Source organism: Gossypium hirsutum, chromosome D05 (genome assembly GCF_007990345.1).
Source record: "Gossypium hirsutum isolate 1008001.06 chromosome D05, Gossypium_hirsutum_v2.1, whole genome shotgun sequence".
NCBI lineage: Eukaryota > Viridiplantae > Streptophyta > Magnoliopsida > Malvales > Malvaceae > Gossypium > Gossypium hirsutum.
Window position 1 is genome coordinate 52,608,733 of NC_053441.1, and position 20,529 is coordinate 52,629,261.

General features: G+C 34.7%; 1 long non-coding RNA gene and 1 pseudogene across 1 annotated transcript; one reads left to right on the forward strand and one right to left on the reverse strand.

Moving 5' to 3' along the window:
• The first annotated feature begins 2,069 nt into the window (after positions 1–2,069).
• Positions 2,070–3,282, forward strand: LOC121216740 (uncharacterized). Its single transcript, XR_005912909.1, has 3 exons — positions 2,070–2,224; positions 2,329–2,397; positions 2,976–3,282. It is a non-coding gene; the product is annotated as an uncharacterized lncRNA (long non-coding RNA).
• A 780-nt stretch (positions 3,283–4,062) lies between these two features.
• LOC107903799 (protein unc-45 homolog A-like) lies at positions 4,063–6,371 on the reverse strand (annotated as a pseudogene).
• Between the last annotated feature and the right edge of the window lie 14,158 nt (positions 6,372–20,529).

Sequence of the window (20,529 nt, forward strand, 5' to 3'; positions counted from 1 at the left end):
TAGCTTGTCAAATGGACTTATGAAAGGTTAAACCCAATATATTATTGGCTTGAAATTTGGGCCCATACTTGTATCATAAGTTTTTCCATGTACCCGGAAGGCCTTTGGAAGTAATATCCCATATTCATGTGTTAGACATAAGTTTTGTACATGAATATTTTAAGTAAAAGGAAGAGTTTGAACAATATAAAGTCATACAAGAAAAAGAAAAAAAAAGTAAATAAGTGATCTTAATAATACCCTTGTTAGGATGGGCTTTAAGGACTGATTGGTCATAGGTACCCAACATCAACCATTTCATCTAGCTGTTAAAAAGGTAGGGAAAATATATTGAAACAAGGTTAAAAGGATCTAAATTGTGACAAGTGACAACACAGTGCGTAGACCATAAAATATATAACTCACTAGCTATTTGAATTGATGAAAAAATATGTTTTTAGTTTTGTAAATTTCAGGTCACCTTCTTAGAGTTACATAAAGACATGGTCAAACAACCACAAAAGTAAGTATATGGAAAACTTAAGATTGTTTATATGGATTTAGGGGCAGGGGTAAAGCTTTTTTTTTTTTTTGAATTAAATTATATATTTTTATGATAGTATAAAATCTGGTGAAAACTTAAAATATTTTTTGAATTAAAGTAAGTATATGGAAAACTTAAAAAAAAATTTTGAATTAAATTTTTATAATTTTTAAAAGATTAAATTAATTTTTTATCATTTTTGGAAGGGCTAAAATGTAATTTTATCATTATAAATTTAAAATTTTATAAAATATAAACAACTTAAATGAAAACATTTTTATTTTAGATAAATCTTTCGATACGCCCTGCTTTTATATATATATAAGAAAAAAAATCACAAACTAACTTTGTATCTTTCAATTATATTAACTTTTATAAGCATAATTTGCAGTTGGGTTATACGAAGTGTCCTTCAAAATCCTTTTTTATAATCTTTATATCAGTATTATTTCACGCCAATTAGAAAAAATAATATAAAGTTTATATTTTACACTTTATTAAAATGATTTTATTAAGTGTGGAATAGGCTTTATAACATAAGTGTTCATGCAAGAATAATGTAGTCTTTATAATATGAGAAATTTATTAAAATAATCACTCAATTATTAATAAATTTTTTTTAGTCATCTAACTATGAAAAGTTATAAAAAGGTCACTCAATTATTTAATTTTGTCTTTTTTGGTCACCCAATTATCTTGGATTTTTGGGTGTTTTTATTTTTATGTTAGCCTTCCGGTTATCAAAAAAGACAAAAATTGAATAGTTGGATGACCATTTTGTAACTTTTCATAGTTGAGCAACCAAAAAAGAGTTGGGCAACTATTTTGTAACTTTTCATAGTTGGATGACCAAACAAAAAAAAAAACCATAGTTGGGTGATCTCTACTGTAATTTACCCTTGTCAAAACTTAAGTAATGTATACGTGTTTGGAAAGTCATAAGATACTTATATTTAAGTGTATTTAATCGTAATTAATCGTATAATTACCCTCAATTCTCAACCCCTAATAATAGGGAGAGCGTAATTGAGCTTTTCTTATTACACTCAATCCATTAAGATCCATGAATTACAATGATTAAGCAAACATGCCACACATTTGTAATTACAAACAATTGCACTTATATCTAATTTTTTTTATATTACCCAAATACAATTATTAAATAATTTTCCAAACATTACCATAATTATATTAGCTCAAATAATTTGGTTTTTATGTTTGAGCTTTAAAAGAATAAACGTTCTGCTTTATTAAAGTCTGTATTATAAATTTCATTATAATTAAATATATGTATTAGTGGTTAAGTATCTTAATTTTGTGTCTAAGGTCTTGAGTTTGATTCTCAGTTCAATCCCTATCTTAAATAATTTTAAAGTGTTTTTAAATGAATTTGTTAAAAATATATATATTAATAATAATTCAAGTGGTTATTTTAAATGTTGTGTCTCTTGAGTTTGTTTTGAAATAAACAAATAAATTAAGTATTTAAATTACTTTGGGTTTATCCATCTTGTTTAAAAAAGAAAAAGATTAATTAAATCCATTTTCCCTAGTTACGTCGCAGACCCCAATTTCAAAATTGAGTTTTCTTGCTTTCATCTTCTTCTCCATTCCTTCAATTTTTGTTTGGGAAATTTCTTTTAGCGTGGGTTGTTGTTAATTTTTAAAGCCGTAGGTTGATTCTTTGATTGCAATTCAAGGGTAAGTATTTAAGTTTAGTATACTATACGTTTTTCTAGAGGTGTTGGTCATTGGATTGTGTTTAATCAAATTAGTGACCTTGTATAAATTTTGATTCATTTTAGGAGTAGAGCAAGAGGCAGTGGACGATCCTCCAACACTTTAGAATTTGCGTACTGGCGGCTCGTTCATCAGTAAGTGTGTGGTTGTGTTATGAAGGGTTATTTTAGTTTGATTGGGGGTTGTTATTAGTTACGTTTCCACGAATTGTCATTTAAATTGGTTACGTTAATTATCAATTTAGATTTTGGGATTATTTGTGTTGCATCAGCATCAGAAAAATACCAAGTGTGTAACGAGAAACTCGAAAATCGACAATCGGCGAAAGCTGAAATTGGGGCTTGTCGACGCCACACAGTTGTGTGGTAGGCCGTGTGCGAGGCCGTATGTGACTCACGGGCTAGGCCATTTTGGGCGTGTGGGCCCAAATTTTAGAATTTTTCCCTAGGGTTGTATATATCGTCCCAGTCAACTGTGGACCTTCCGTAGGGTCGGCATGTCAGGTATAAGCCTTAAAGCATGAAATCTATCACTCTGTTAGATTGAAATTGACGTAAATAATATCTACATGAGTATTGTGTAGTATGGTATGTATGATCTGTTATGTTATGTATGAGCATGTTTAGTATTTGTTATACGGGCATGCATGTGATATACGCTCTGGTATCTGTTATTTTATTTTATCTGATGTTCTATCTGTATCTGGCTATAGGGCGTGTTAATGTATTATGAGGAGGAAGTATTCTATGTAAGGCGATATTTCGCCAATATACTGGTAGCAAAGCTGCGACTATTCTGAAAAGTGTCGTATGAACACTATGCGGTGTGTAGGGCTGGGTGGGTGTTTTATGCCCCATGTGGTGTGTTGTGATGGTCGGAGTTGGTGTGTAGAGGAATGGGGTAGGATTTTGCATGTTTGTATTTGTGTGATTCTGTTATAATTCTGATTGTGCAAAAGATTTACGTTTATATATGTTCTGCCATGAGATTGAATCTGAATTTATGTTTATATATGCGTTACACACTAAGTTATCAAAACTCACTCTCTATCTATCTGAAAATTTCAAGTAACCCTCAGACTTAGGCGGGTCGGTGCAACAAGAGTTCGGTTGTGTCCACATTACCATAAAACTATTTTTACTTTAATTTGGCTTACTTAAATTTCGGTTTTGAAAGTTTTGCATAATTTGGACTCTCCGGACTTTTGGGACTGTTTTTGGTTACGAACTTTTATTTCGGTTTTTTGTTTAGCATAACGATTGATTAAACGATTTTTATGAAAACGACAATTTGTCTGAAAATAACGGTTTTCAAGGAAGAAAAATTAATTTACCAAAATATAACATTTTAAGAAACTCCGCTGCAAAATATTCAATTTTAATTGAAAGATGTAAACAAACAACTATTTTAATTTAAATAAGTATATCCACACGTTTTCTAAACAAATTAGGCTTACTAAGTAACAACCGTTTACGATAATTTCAAATAAAAAGGAAGTTGGATTTATAATGTTTCTTCGTAACACTTTCGGATACGGCCATAATGTCTAGGCTAGGTTTGGGGTGTTACGAAATTAATTAATTAATTAACTTGAATTGATTATTTAATTTATTTTAATTTTTAAAAAATAAAACTTCGCTCCATTGCAATAAACTATGAAAATGAATAAATATATAAAATCATTATATCGGCTTTTATGGAAATTATCGTATTCTACAATCAAATCAAAATTAGAATGGCAAATGTTAAATAAGATATACTGCAAAATATGAATGATATAAATAAGCGTGGCGTATATATGAAAATGAAAAGGAATTGTTTATTAAATGCGATGCCAATAGATTCAATGGTTAGTGACAGATAGTAATCAAATACATATCATATAACAAAGAATTTTAGATATTCAGTACCAACTATACAAACAAATAAGATACAGATTTTGTATTAACTTTCCAGGAAAGGAGAAAAAAGACGAAGACGACGACAACTATGATATAAATATGTGCAGCCATTTCCTACATATCCAACGCAACCTGAAATTTTTCAATGGAGGAATTCAAAGCAGGGAGACAACTGTAAAATATGGTTCCCTAGCTTTAGATGTACATCATAGATCAATCACCACCACTTTACGAAAAAGTTCAGGATTTGGAAGATTCATTCATATCAATCTATTTACCTCATCCCGTTTCACTTCACCGGTTGAACGCCAACAGTTCTTACCCGGAACCGGTATTGAGGCTGAGACTCCTCTTCACTGTCGTCATCATCATCATCACTAGAGTCATCTTCAACTTTATCCCACCGTGCATAGTCCAAAGCCGAGTGTCCTTCGGTTTGGGGATTGCTTGCCATCCTTTGGAATCTTTGATGCCCTGTTCTATAGGAGCAGCAACTACAGTTCTTTGAGCCACACTCTTCTGTTCTGAGTGTCCCTTGGGTTTAGGTATCTTGTCGTGTCCTTTGGAATATTTTTCATTTGGTCCTTGAGGTGTGGCAACTACTTCCTGCTCAGCAGATCCTTTAGCATTGGGGAAAATCATTGTTTCTTTTACCAGATCCTCATTAGGCTGAGCATTCTGATCTTCCCGAACAGCTGGCCGTACGATATCTTCCTTTGCATCATCTTGTTCCTCTCCTTCCTCCACTGCATAGGGTTCCCCATGTTCTTCCTCTTCTTCCAACTCTGCTTCAGACTCGGGTATTGGAGCAAGAGCCTTCCCTTAAACAAAGAAAACAAAATCTAAAGATCAAATACATGTCAACTTAAAACAGACCTATTGGAACCAAATGAAGCAATAGCGTTTGAAATGACGATGAACAAACAATTGATTTTATATTCGCCAAGAGCAAATAATGGCAGAGTCTATGTGAAATGATACGAAAAAGAACTGCAATAACAAACAAGACGCCACACAAAATAGTTGAGAAAGATTTACAACCAAACAGTGATGAGAGGATGTACCACTTGCGTCCTCAAGCGAGCTTGAAGGTCATAATAAACTTCCGAAGAGGGATTCAACTCTATGAGCTGGTTGACATCAAAGAGAGCTGAATTGTACTCCTTTAACGTGACTAGTGTTTGCGCTCGCAACATCAAAGCTCCAGTATGCTTGTGGTCAAGCTCAAGAACAGAGGTACATTCTTCTGCTGCCTAAGGTTGAATTACTAACATCAGTTTGCAGACAACATTTTCCATGCATTGAAGTAAAACGGATAAACTATGATGCCACACATATAAAAGGAAAAAACATAGGAGCAAACATAATTTGTTCATAACTAGTCTTACCACATCATCTTAAGTTATGCAAACCCTCTAAAGGAAGAAGGTAGAAAGGGTGCCTCAATCCCACATCAGAAATGCAATGTTGAAAGGACAACATATGACCTTAAGATATAGTACAAAAATAAATAGGTAAAAAGAATAAACATGTGGCAATGAATTTATACAATGACGAATCATATATAATTGCAATGTGTATCAATTAATACTACGACATCATGACAATGATTTTAGTTTATAAATTTATACAAAATCAAATACAAACCCATATATATATACATACATATATCCAAAAGCATTGAAATTATAATACATAATATCCCAAATGAAACATGAAACAAGAATTAAAATTGATTTGTTGTTTTCATATTCATCCATCAAAATAAGATTGGAAAAACTCTCACAAAATCAACTTCTGCCCATGAAAAAAGAAATTCTCGGTGATCCCGAGGTCCGAATACTTCAATCAGAACCAAGATTATTTCAAAAAAACTACTGAATAAAAAAACCCAAGAAGCGAAATCATAGGCAATTGACAAAAATAGGGAAAACCTTTTTGAAATGATGTAATTTCAAGTAACAAGCAGCTCTATTACTGTGCAAAGCGATCTTTTGAGGCTTGGTCCTAGCAACCGCCAACGCCTCCGTGTAGTAAACAAGGGCTTCTTCATACCTCCCTTCTCGATACATCTGGTGGGCCCTCTCGATCTTGTTAAACGACGACGTCGCCATAATCACCCGTCACCTAGTTCTTCCGATCTGGTTAACTGTTATGAGATTTTCAATGGAACAGATTTCCTTTTAATGATATAGAGAAAGACAAAAAAAAAAGTGAGTTGGAGTTTTCTAAATTATTATTATTGTTATTGTTATATAATTTATTTATATAATTTTTTAGGTTATTTATATAATTTTTTTTGAAAATTATTGATAAGGTGATAAAAAATTTTAAACAATTTTATTAAGAAAATGTATACTTTAGTTGATTAAATGATCAGAAAAGGCCAAATAAATTACAGAAATGGGCTGTTTTGTTAAAAAATTACTGGAAAGGATCGATATCTCTAAAATGCACTGAGTTGGCGTCATTTTCAAGAGAAATGCAGAAAAGCGTATCTAGCTCAACGCTTTTTTCCCTGATGACCAGTAAAACGCACCCACATCAGCGCGCTTTTACTCGTGTTTTCTCAGTACCAATTAGGGTTTAAGGTTTTTTTTAGTTTTTAAGTGTTTAGGGTTTTATTTAATTTTTAGGGGTTCTAAAAAATAATTTGTACAGGATGGGTTCTGAAAAAATAATTTTGTGGGGATGGGCTCTGAAAAAGTAATTTTGACGATATGGGTTGAGTTTTGGAGAGAAAAAACGCTCTAAGTAGGATGCACAATCAATAAAAGTATTGAAAACGCTTTCAACTAGACGCCCTTTTCAGTACTGTTGCTTCTGAGAAAATAAATTTGAAGAGATGGTTCTGAAAAAATATCCTGAAATTCTTAAGATGAGGTTTGTGAAAAATACCCCGAATAGTGGGGGTTGAGGTTTGTAGAGGAAAAACACTCCAAGCAAGATGCACTGTCAGCAAAAGTACTGAAAACGCTTCTGGCTGGACGCCCTTTTCAATACTGCTTCTAATAGTGCGTCCTGCTTGGAGCATTTTTCCTCTACAAATATCAACCCCCACTATCCGAGGCATTTTACAGAAAGGAGTGGAATGCTATCCCTTAGGCTATAAATGACCCATATTTTAGCATTTGGTGGCATAAGTTGGAGCAATAGAAATTAAAGAAGTTCAGAAGAATAGAAGTTGGGGTTGAAGGTATAAGTTTATTTTTCATGTTAATATTTATATGAAGCATTATATTTATTGCATAATGTTTTGATTTTTCGTGTTAATTTTTCGTGTTTCAAATTTCTCTCGATAAATAAATTGGTTGAAAACGATTGGACGAATTAGTGATATTATTTATTGCGACGGTGAGGTCCATGATACCGAGAACGACGTGATTTTTTATCGGAGAACACAGCGCAATTGGATTTTAACCAGAACATAGAGTTGACAGAACTTCGTAAAAGAATTAGGCAAAAGAAAAATCTTCGGATCTATAACAATGAGAGTTTCATCTATTATGTATTTATTTTGTGTTTCGGCCAATCTCGTGAGATATGACTCATTTGATATCAAAGGTGCTCGGGGCTTAGAGACGATGGTGCAGACGCACCTCGAAAGTGGATCACTGTTTCTTAAGTTATATGTGGAATTTTTAAGACCAGATGAAGGACTTGCGACTTCAACACCTCTTCCTGTTCAAGAGGCGAGAACGGTTGAAAATGTCAATAGGACATCTACTTTGTTAGAAAGTTCCCATTATGATATCCAGGAATCATCAATGGGAAGCCACTCATCTGTCTCAGCCCTAGATTTCAATCGCGGGAGGTAAAACACCAAACCATTAGGTTTTGGTGGTAGAACGGAATACACGACCCATGTACGACACTTAATTAGTGGATGGGAATGCACCTTAGTGGGTCGATGTTCAACGCTAGGAATACTTACTAGGAAACGACATCATCTTCCAATGGTTGGCAATCAACATGTGATTTTGGACGTTCTGAAACGTACACGAGAAGAGATGATGTACTCCATACAACGTCCACCTGCGAGGGGACTTCTACGTGGCAGATGTTGATGGGTCGAAGAACGAAGATGTCAATGAATCCGATGTGGATCTATCCTAGGGGCCCGATGTCAAGGTTCAAAAGTTGCATTATTTTCTGAACCGAAGCCTATTCCAACTGAACTTAATGACGGTGAAAGGAGTGAAAATGAAGAAGAAGAAAATTTACGATTCACGGTGTACTCACCGTCAGCCTACATGCATAATATCAATCTTTCAGCAAAGGATGCGTTGGAGTTTGCAGAACTACCACACAGGAGGCTTGGCCATAAAAGTACATCATTAGATTCGAGTGATTTAGAAGTGGGCAACGAGTTTTCCAGTAAATATGGTTTTCTCGCTGCATTGAACCAATACAAAATCAAGAACATGGTTAACTTCTATGTGGTTAAATCCAAATTTGAAAAGTTTGAGGGGAAGTGTATAATGCAAGATGATAGTTGCTCATGGAAAATCACGGCTTTTGTTAAGAAGAAGAAGGGGTTATAGACGATAAAAAAGTTCACTGATCCGTATGCATGTGTTGCCTCTGGTATAGTATCACTGGGTTATTAAGGTTTAGGGTTATTTCTAATTAATTTAACGTTCTCGTGGAGTTGTAGGTGTTTCACGGGATCATCTGAAGTTGGATTCAGATATGATCGTGGGCCTAATAGTACTAATAGTGAAAGCTGATCTGAGAACTGTTTTGTTGGATTTAATTGCCAATATTCGTAGTCAATTCAATTACACGCCTTCGTACCGCAAGGCGTAGATAGCAAAGCAGAAGGCCTTGGAGAAGATGAACAGTAGGTGGGACGTATTGTACAACGAGGCATGGCAGTGGTGTTAGGTGCTAGAGAGGTACGTACCAGGTTGCATAACAAATCTTGAAACGAGTCCCGCATACTACAACGATCACTTGCTCTATTGGTGCCGAGTGTTCAAGCATTTGTTTTGGACCTTCAAGCAAAACCGGGATACATTCTAGTACTGCAAGTCGTTGGTACAAATAGACGATACCTTATGTATGGTAGATATACCCATCGACTGTTGTTGGCTGTGTCACAATATGGTAATCGGAAGATCCTTCCAATTGCGTTTGCAATAACACAAGGAGAGAAAACAGACGATTGGGATTTCTTTGTGTCTAGGTTGAGGAGGCATGTCTGCCCCCAACCTGATATATGCGTCATTTCAGATTGGGGAATTGGAATACTATCTGCAATTAAACAACAGGGAAACCTTTGGGACACACACCATCGGTACTGTCTAAGGCATGTTGTGTCCAACTACTACCAGCAATAATGGTCTACCACTGAGTGATGGTAAGTGACCAACATAGGTACTTAACCGCCACCAATATTATTTGGTTTGTAATATTTCATTTGTATTTTTATATTTTTGGTATGTAATCGTCGCTATGCATTTATATTGACAAGGTACAAGATCATGAATGGCCGTTTTCACCAGATGTTAGAAATATTACGGTCAACTAACTCGGCAGGGGCAGCATATCTCACTAACATACCATTCAAATAGTGGACACAAGTATATGACGGTGGGCTACGATATGTCCATATGACCTAGAACCTAGCGGAATGCATCATTTGCCGATAACCTCGGTTGTGAAAGAGACATACTTTCATTTGGCGGAACTGTTCCCAAAGCGAGCTGTGAGTTATATCTGGCAATTGCAGCGAGGTCATGTATGGTGCTTGACGGTACTGAAACAAATTAATAATGGTAAGACAAGAGCCAACTGTATGCACATAGTTTGCCACTCATATGACGACCTATGGTTTCGAGTGACGAAGTTTGACAAGCCGAATCGAGGTATTATCGGGGAAGTGTACCGGGTACACCTGAAACATAGGATTTACGACTATAGGATATTTGACGCACTTTATTTTTCATGCATTCATGCAATTGCAGGTTGTATGAATCTCCATTTGGATCCCATGAGCTTTGTCGACAAAGTGTACAAATTAAAAAACTTGTACAACGTGTGGAGACATGTATTCCCACCAGTCTCAGATAAATATAAGTGACCGCCTATATTGCTTGCTCCATTTAAGTTGTTACCTGATAGAGAATTGAGTCACAAACTAAAAGGTCAATTGTGCTTGATTGGAATACACGACAACATGGATATTTGAGAGTGCTCAAACCAACAGAGGTAATGCAAGTGGTGTAAGAACTCGGGCCATACAATGTCGTCATGTCCACATTGAAATTAAACATTATAGTATATGTCTTCATGAGATTTGTTAGCCATTGTTAATCCAAACTAAAATTGATATTTCTTCATGTGAATTTTGAACAAAAACATTTTATATTTCTTTTCAAATCAAATCTTATTGCTATGCTATGTAAAAATAATCAAAGTAAATTTCTATTTTGATTAGGGTTTAATGGTACAATAATCAAAAGATTCAAAAGAACATTTATTTTCTTAAATGATACAATATACAATTCATCAGTGCATATACCAGTTAGAATATGTTCCACACTGGGGTGATTGACGGTTATACGTTAGATTCTTTCTAGGTTCAGCTTTCAGGCGGGATTGTGGTTGTCGGGGTTCACCTTTGGTCGATATAGATCATTTCGGTCTATAAGTAGGTGGTTGGGAAGATAACCTTTTTAACAGCCCCGTTTGAACCTTAGGAATTCGTAGGATACAAATGACATGTCATTAGAGTTATCGATTTCAGCTCTTATGAGCTTATCGATCTTAGCTTGTATGAGCTTACCCTTATTCAGCTCGGATGAGGTTACCGTTTATAGCTCGTATGAACATACATGTACAGGAATTGTCGAATTACAGTTCAGTACACCTCGTGTCTACTATCTGCGTATCTAACGATATTCTAAATGGCTCAATGGGCACAGTTCTGTTACGAGTTTATATGAGTTTGATACGAACTAGTACAAGTATTTACATGAATTACATGGACATGGTTTATATATGATATACGGATACATGGTATAGATGTTACATGTACATAAAATTTAAAATAATTGTTGTGTTTAGGTTGGTACTAATTTGGGTGAGAAATATGGCTTGAAATATGACCTATTTTCGTCCATACGGGCAGAGACATGAGCGTGTGTCTCAGCCGTGTGTGACACACAACCAGGTGACATAGCCATGTGTCCTTTGTATCTTTTAAAAGTACAAGTCTGTATGCTCACCAAGTGACATGGCTTGGCCGTGTGGCATAAGTCAAAGAGTTACACGGGTACGGACATGGGCTGAGACACGGTCGTGTGTATTTATTTTGAATGCTCACACGACCTAAGACACAGGCGTGTCTCTTGGCCGTGTGAGTCGCACGACCTGGCCACATAGCCATGTGATCCCTACAGTTTTAAAAATTTTATAAATATTTGAATTTTTTTTTGAAATTCTAATTTAGTACCGATTTGTTTCTAAGTTATATTTTGGGTTTCAAAGGCTTGTTGTAGGGACATTATGCATGTTTTCAGTTGGTTTTTGATATGAATGCTAAATGATATAAAATGTTTGAAATTTCTGTATGTCTGATCTGTAAATCTGGTAATGCTCCGTAACCCTGTTCTGGTGATGCATACGGGTTAGGGTGTTACATTTATTGGTATCAGAGCTACAGTTTAGTTGATTCTCGGACTAACGTAGCGTATATAAGTCTAGCTATACATGTCATTATATAACCTGTGATAGTGTGATATCTTCTAACCATTTTAAAACATGTTTTCATATAGCAATGTCATCCAACCGAGCTGATTCTGATGAAGTAGAGAGTAACGCTTAAGCCCCTATTCACGAGGTAGCTTCGAGCAATGTTAGGCCCATATCTGAGGGCCAGAGAGGAGAGGCTAAGAAAGCCTTCTTCCAGATGATGAATGAATGATTCATCGAGTTTGTACGGACGAACCCGGCTACTCAACAACCTCCACCCACTCATGTTCCCCAATCAGCTCCCGTTATTCCTCAATGTACAAAACCAATCCGAATTAGTAAGCCTCTTATTGATAAGATTAGTAAGTATGGGGCTGAAAAATTTTGAGCAATTGCTGAAGATGATCCCGAGAGAGCTGAATTCTGGTTAGAGAATACCATCAAGGTTTTTGACGAGCTATCCTGTTCACTGACTGAATGTGTGAACTGTGTAGTATCTCTACTAAAAGATTCAGCTTACGAGTGGTGGAATACATTAACTTCTATAGTGCCGAGAAAGAGGATCACTTGGGAAATTTTCCAATTTGAGTTTTGTAAGAAATATATTAGTCAAAGGTTTCTGGACCAGAAACGTAAAGAATTTCTGGAGCTCAAGTAGGGCCATATGTCAGTCTCTGAATATGAACGAGAATTTTTTCGATTAAGTAAATATGCTCGAGAGTGCATTCCGACTGAGATTGCAATGTGTAAACGGTTTGAATATGGATTAAATGAAGATATAAAGTTATTAGTCGAAATTCTTAAGTTGAAAGAATTTTTTGTACTGGTTGATCAGGCACATAAAGCCAAAGAGCTGAGTAAAGAGAAAAGAGACACTAAATTTGAAGCTAAAGGTTCGAGAAATAGATTTACGGGAAAGTCACAACAATCAACATTGAAGAAATCTAAAGAACATTACTACCGTTCTACTGTTTTTGTGAGACATTCTAATATAGATAGAGATACGAGACGCTTCAGTCCTAAACCTCAAACTACCTTTGTAGTGAGTGTGGGTAGTGTTAGAAACACTAAACCCTATTGCAAGTACTGTAATAGGCCACATTATGGTAAGTGTCGAATGAAAAGCGAAGCATGTTTCAGATGTGGTTCCTTCGACCATTATATTAGAGATTGCCCTGAGAAGTCTAAGAAAGAGAAAGCTCAGACCACGACGCCGAGAACTATTACTGTGAGAGGTAGACCACCTTTTAATCCTGAAAATATGAGTGGTAGTCGTGGTGTAACGAAAAAATCTACCATAAGATCTGAGGCTCGGGCACCAGCTAGAGCTTATGCTATTCGTGCACGCAAATATGCTTTTACGCTAGATGTTATTACCGGTACTTTTTCTCTCTATAATACTAATGTAACTGCTTTGATTGATCCTGGATTGACCCATTCATATGTTTGTACGCATTTAGTGTCTAGTAAGAATTTACCTGTTGAGTCCACTGAATTCGTGGTTAAAGTATCAAACTCCTTAGGTCAGTATGTTCTAGTTGATAAAGTTTGCAAGAAATGTCTTTTAATGACTTAGGGTTACAGTTTTTCGGCTGATTTGATTTATTACCGTTTGATAAATTTGATGTGATTTTGGGCATGGATTGGCTAACTCTGTATGATGCTGTTGTAAACTGTAAATGAAAGCTTATCGTATTAAAATGTCAGAAAGGTAAAACTCTTCGTATTGAATCAGAAAATTCGAGCAGGTTGCCTATTGTGATATCGGCTATGTCAGCGTAAAAATATGTGATAAAAGGTTGCAATGCTTACCTTGCATATGTACTGGATATTCAAGTGTCTAAATTGAAGCTTGAATCAATGTCAGTGGTTTGCGAGTATTCCGATGTGTTTCCAGAGGAATTACTTGATTATCACCGATCAGAAAGGTCAAATTTGCTATAGAACTTATATCGGGACAACACTGATATCGATAACACCATACAGAATGGCTCCTAAAGAGTTGAAAGAGTTGAAAGCATAGTTGAAAGAGTTGACTGTTAGGGGTTTTGCTCGCCCTAAGTTTTCACCGTTGGGTGCACCGGTTCTGTTTGTTAAGAAAAAGGACAGATCAATGAGATTATACATTGATTACCATCAACTCAACAAAGTTACAATCAAGAATAAATATTCGCTGCCCCGCATTGGCTATTTGTTTAATCAGTTAAAAGGTGCCATAGTGTTCTCGAAGATTGATCTTCTTTCTGGATATTACCAACTACGAGAGAAAGATTCAGATGTGCCAAAAATTGCATTCAGAATCAGGTACGGACATTATGAATTTCTTGTGATGTCGTTTGGATTAACTAATGCACCTGCAGTATTTATGGATTTGATGAATAGAATCTTTAGACCGTATTTAGATAGATTTGTTATAGTATTTATTGATGATTTTTTGATATATTCCCGAGACGAGTCTGAACATGCCGTGCATTTGAGAATTGTGTTGCAAACTTTGCGAGATAAACAACTGTTTGCTAAATTTAGCAAATGCGACTTCTGGCTTTGAGAAGTTGGGTTTTCGGGACACATAGTATTGGCTAAAGGCATCAGAGTTGATCCGAGTAAGATTTCAGTAGTTGTTGACTAGAAACCACAAGGAAACTTATCTGAAGTCAGAAGTTTTCTGGGATTAGCTAGTTATTACCGGAGGTTTGTAAAATGGTTCTCAATGATAGCTACACCGATGACGCGATTATTACAGAAAGATGTGAAATTTGAATGGTCTGATAAATGTCAGCAAAGTTTTAACCAGTTGAAAGCATTATTAATCGCAGCACCAGTTCTAGTTCAGCCTGAGCCGGGTAAAGAATTTGTGATTTTCAGTGATGCGTCATTGAATGGTTTGGGTTGTGTTTTAATGCAAGAAGGCAAAGTGATAGCTTATGCTTCCAGATAGTTAAAGCCATATGAAAAGAATTACCCGACACATGACTTAGAGTTGGTCGTTATTGTGTTTGCGTTGAAAATTTGGCAACACCATTTGTTCAGTGAAAAATGTCACATATATACCGATCACAAGAGTTTAAAGTATCTAATGCCATAGAAAGATCTGAATCTGAGACAACGTAGATGGCTTGAACTGTTGAAAGATTATGACTTAATTATTGATTATCATCCGGGAAAAGCAAATGTAGTTGCAGATACTCTGAGTAGAAAATCTTTGTTTACTTTGTGAGCGATGAATACATGATTGACATTGTCTGATGATGGCTCAATCTTAACTAAGTTAAAAGCTAAACTGATATTTCTACTACAAAGCTCAGAAAGGTGATAATGAATTGCAGGCTAAATGAATACAGTGTGTATCGACTTCTGATTCAGAATTTTAGATAGGACTCGATGGTCAATCCGAGAGAGATTCAAGTTTTCGAAGATATGCTTCGTTTTTGTGTTTTAGAATTCGAAGGCAATTGGGAGAAATATTTATCGTTGGTTGAATTTGCGTGTAATAATAGTTTTCAGTCAAGCATAAAGATGGCATTGTATGAAGCTCTATATGGTCGTAAATGTTGAACTCTGTTATACTGGACTGAAATTGGTGAGAAACAGATACACGGGGTTGATTTGATTCACGAGACTGAGGAAAAAGTGAAAGTGGTTCGAGATAGTTTGAAAGCAACTTCAAATCGTCAAAAATCGTATGTAGATCTTAAATGTAAAGATATGGAATTCCAAGTTGGTGACAGAGTATTTTTGAAAGTATCACCCTGGAAAAAAATTCTTCTGTTTGGTCTCAAAGGAAGTTGAGTCCGCGATTTATCGAACCATATGAGATTACTGAAAGAATCGGACCTGTTGCGTACCGATTAGGTTTATTGTCAGAGCTTGAAAGGTTTCATGATGTCTTTCATGTGTCTATGTTACGACGATATCGATCTGACCCTTCACATGTTATCTCTCCAACAGATGTTGAGATTCAGCCTGATATGACATACAATGAAGAACCGATCAGAATTCTAGCACGAGAAGTAAAAGAATTAAGAAATAAAAACATAGCTTTAGTAAAAGTTCTCTGGCAACGTCACAGACTAAAGGAAGCCACCTAGGAACTTGATGAAGCTATGAGAAAGCAATATCCAAACCTCTTTTCTGGTAAGATTTTCGGAGACGAAAATCTCTTTAGGGGGAGAGTTGTAACAGCCCGTTTTTAGTGAAATCGGAACAGTAGTTTCGGGACCACAAATTCGAGGTTGAAAACTTTATTTTAATATTATTTTATGATCTACAGCATGATAGTATTACCGTATAAAAATTTTGTTAAGAAATTTTACTATTTACATGTTCAATTTGATAAAAAGGACTAAATCGCGTAAAGTGAAAAAGTTGAGTTCTAATAGCTAAAGGTATTAAATAGCTATAAAACTTTAAAGTGGAAGTTCTTATATGGTAATTAGACCATTAAATGTGATAGTGGATGTGCATGGCTTGACATTAGTGTAATTATTAAATGTTTTAAAGGTTAATTTGGTAAATAGGTAATAAATGATAAAATAAACAAAACATTAAAGCTTTCATCTTTATTTTTCTTCTTCAACCAAAATTTCAAAAAAAAAAAAAGCTATGGATGAAGCTTCATTCAGCGATCCCTATTATGCTTGCATGTGAGTATTTTTCGTTCTGTTTTTAATGATTTCTTTGTTTCCGAGACTGTTGTAGCTTAATCTAGCTAGCCCGAGGAATAATTTGCTAAACCATTGAATTATTTGAGTTTTTCCAATGATGAATATGTTAGGATTTTGAAGTTTAATGGTAGAAAAAGAATGGTTGTTGTTAGATAAACAATTTTTGTAAAGGAATTTTTGTTGAAATTATCAATTAGGGATTGAATTGAGAAATGTAATAAATTGTGTGGTAAAAGTGTGAAATTGTGAAATATATGGGATGTTATAAGCATGTTAATAGTTCGACTAGGCTTGGGTAGGGATAAAATTGAATGAATTTCATTTTTCGAGCCTAGGGACTAAATTGCAAAGAATTAAAAATATATGGTAAAAATGGTAATTTTTCCAAAATTGTGTTGGACTAAATTGAATGGGACTTGTATTGAATTGAGTTGAACTCATTAGTATAGATCTGATTAAACCTCGTATAGAGTTAGATCGAAGCAAAGAGAAAATCTTGGATTAATCGCCTTCGAAACTACGTAAACTCGTCGAGGTAAGTTTGTTTAATTAAATCGTATATTTATATGTTTTAAATTGAATTATATGTTTGTGAATTGATTAATTTCCATGAATGAATACTGATTGCATATCAGACGACATACAACGACTATCGAGCCCTGTTAGAACCTTAGAATTTGTAGGATACAAATGACATGTCATTAGAGTTATCGATTTCAGCTTTTATGAGCTTATTGATACTCAGCTCGTATGAGCTTGCAGTTATTCAGCTTGGAAGAGCTTACCGTTTATAGCTCTTATGAGCATACATGTACAGGAATTGACAGATTACAGTTCAGTACACCTCGAGTGTACTACCCGCGTATCTAACGATATTCTAAATGGTTCAATGGGCACAGTTCTGTTACGAGTTTATATGAGTTCGATACGAATTAGTACAGGTATTTACATAAATTACATGGAAATGGTTTATATATGATATATGGATGCATGGTATCGATGTTACATGTACATGGAATTTAAAATAATTGTTGTGTTTAGGTTGGTACCAATTTGGGTGAGAAATATGGCTTGGAAAATTGGCTATTTTCGTCCACACGGGCAGAGACAGGGGCATGTGTCTCAGCCGTGTATGACACATGGCTAGGTTACACGGCCGTGTGTCCCCTGTATCTTTTAAAAGTACAAGTCATTATGCTCACACAGCCTAACACAAGAGCATATGGCACAAGTTAGAGAGTTACACGGGTATAGACATGGACTGGGACACAGTCGTGTGTCGTTATTTTGAATTCCCACACGGGCGTGTCTCTTGGCCGTGTGAGTCACACGGCCTGGCTACACGACCGTGTGACCCTTGCAGTTTTGAAATGTTTTTAAGTTTCTGAAAAATTCTCTGAAATTCCAATTTAGTCCCGATTTGTTTCTAAGTTATATTTTGGGCATCAAAGGCTCGTTGTAGGGACATTATGTATGTTTTCAGTTGGTTTTTACATGAATGCTAAATGATATAAAATGTTTGAAATTTCTGTCTGTCTGATTTGTTAATTTGGTAATGTTTCGTAACCCTGTTCCGGTGATGGTTATAGGTTAGGGGTGTTACAACCTTATTAGGAAAAACAGGTTTGGAAAACGCAGCGAAAAATAAATTTAGGAAAAAATTAGAGTTTTAAATTTTTTTTGGAAACAAGATCTTGGTTGTGATATCTAAAGTAATAAGCATTTAGTTAAAATTGCATATTTTCAATTCATTTAGGATGAGCGTTTCAACCGAGTAGTCTTCTCCACTATCCTCAAGCTCACATTTGCCAAGTGTGGGCTCGCTTTAAATCAGAAAATTTTTCACAAAAATTACTATAGGGTAATTTTGTAATTTCTCTAAACTTTCGGGTCAAGTTGTAAATCAAAAAAATATCTCTAGATATTTTTTAGAATAATCTTTTCAGAGAATTTTCTCTCTACAACTTTCTCTTAAATTCAAGTATGTGTAAATAATGACCCAATGCTTTTTTTTATATAGGGAGAGTTTAGAGAGTTTAACTATGATTAAACTTAATCACTTTAATATTAAATTAATATAATATTTATCAAGATAAATATTAAACTAAATTTAATAGTAAATCTTATTAAAATAATAGAATGCTTATCTTAACATTAAATTAAATTTAATATTAAATTAATAAAATACTATCAAGATAAGTATTAAATTAAATCTAATATTAAACTATTAAAATAATATTATTTTTAGAATAATTAATCTGAATTCAGATTCTCTAGTAGAGTCTCAGTAGGAGTGTAACTCTTCCACTGCTCAACCATCGACGACCAATCACCGGTGGCCACTGGGATGCTACCGTTGCAGCCACTGGCACCATCGTATCTGGTGATGCAGGTGCAACACTTTTACGGCACCCAGAGCTGGTTCGATTGCTACCAATTCGATCCGAGTCAATGATGACCCGACTGGTCCGGTCTAGCCAGCGGTTGGATCGTCGGTCCGGTTTCACATACCGGGCTTGGTTCGATCAAATTTTGGGTCTTAGTCTCAGTTTTGGGCTCCCGGGCCCAATTTACGATCTCAGGTCCAATTTTCAAGTTCAATTACCCATTAGGCCAATTACCTGACTTGAAAATTAACTTCAAAAAATATTATATTTGTAACATCCCCAACCCGTATCTGTTGCCGGAATTGGGTTACGGAGCATTACCGGACATATCGGATAACTTATCACTAATTCACAAATAAATAACATACATAGCATACTTTAATTAGTACATTACCTAAATACATGCCACAATATCAAAAGAAAGGCACATCACTAAAATTTATCTGAGGTCGGGATTGCTCCGGATGCTGAACCAGACACTGGCTTTCTACTAACCTGCGCACGGAGACAACCGTACGCTGAGTATAGGAATACTCAGTGGTATTGCCATATTTCAAATTAATAACATTAATCGATAAATTATAGACATTTAAATTTATGTCTAAAATTATTCATTAATTATCTCGTACTTTAAATCATCTTGATAATTAATAACAATAAGCAATATTTCAATCTTATATTTAATTGTATTCATACCTTATTTCACTATCTAAATTTTTATTGGATTTTTCAACAAAAATTATAATAACTAGTTTTATAAAATTGTATTCAAATTAACTCATACACTATTTCTTAATTCAATTTATACCATTAATCTTTCAATAAACATTTAATACATTAAATAAACTTGTTTCAACAACAACAACAACAACAACAACAACAACAACAATAATTATCTTTTAATTCGATTCTTTCATTTATAATCAATTTACACTTATAATCTTTTAACACTCAATTTATTCATTAAATCCATAAATAAATTTCAATAACTTGTATTCAATTAAATTCACATATTATTTCACTATTTCAAATCATTTTATTTTCACTTCTCATTTCTCAACAATAGCTATTTTAATTTGCTTTTCTTCACTTAGATTTTTACATTATCTCATACTACCAAAACCACTTCATGAACTATATCATTATCTATTTCTTGAACCCATGGTTCATACATTTCATTTTCTATATCTCAATTTAATATCTCTTTTTGATTCATATTCAAGATCATTCAATAAAATTTATATTATCAAAATTATTCATTTACCCGTATTAACTTGACTCGGACTCTGACAGATACGCGGATTCCACCCAAACACACCAGAATATCCAACCAAAACACACCCGAAATAAATATAAATCCTCCATAACACACCAATATATCATATCCTCCCAAACACACCAATAAGGCATTAAATGCCTCTTCGGATAAACCGAAGCATATAATAACATAATCATCTTCTCGCCGAGCTACAAATCTCCTCATCACATCACAAATCCTATGGCATGCCATTTGTATCCAATCTAGTCCGATAAGTTAATAGGGTATTCGAATCACATTTCAATTCAATCACTTTCTATTACTTTCAATTCCAATTTAATCACAATTTAATTCAATA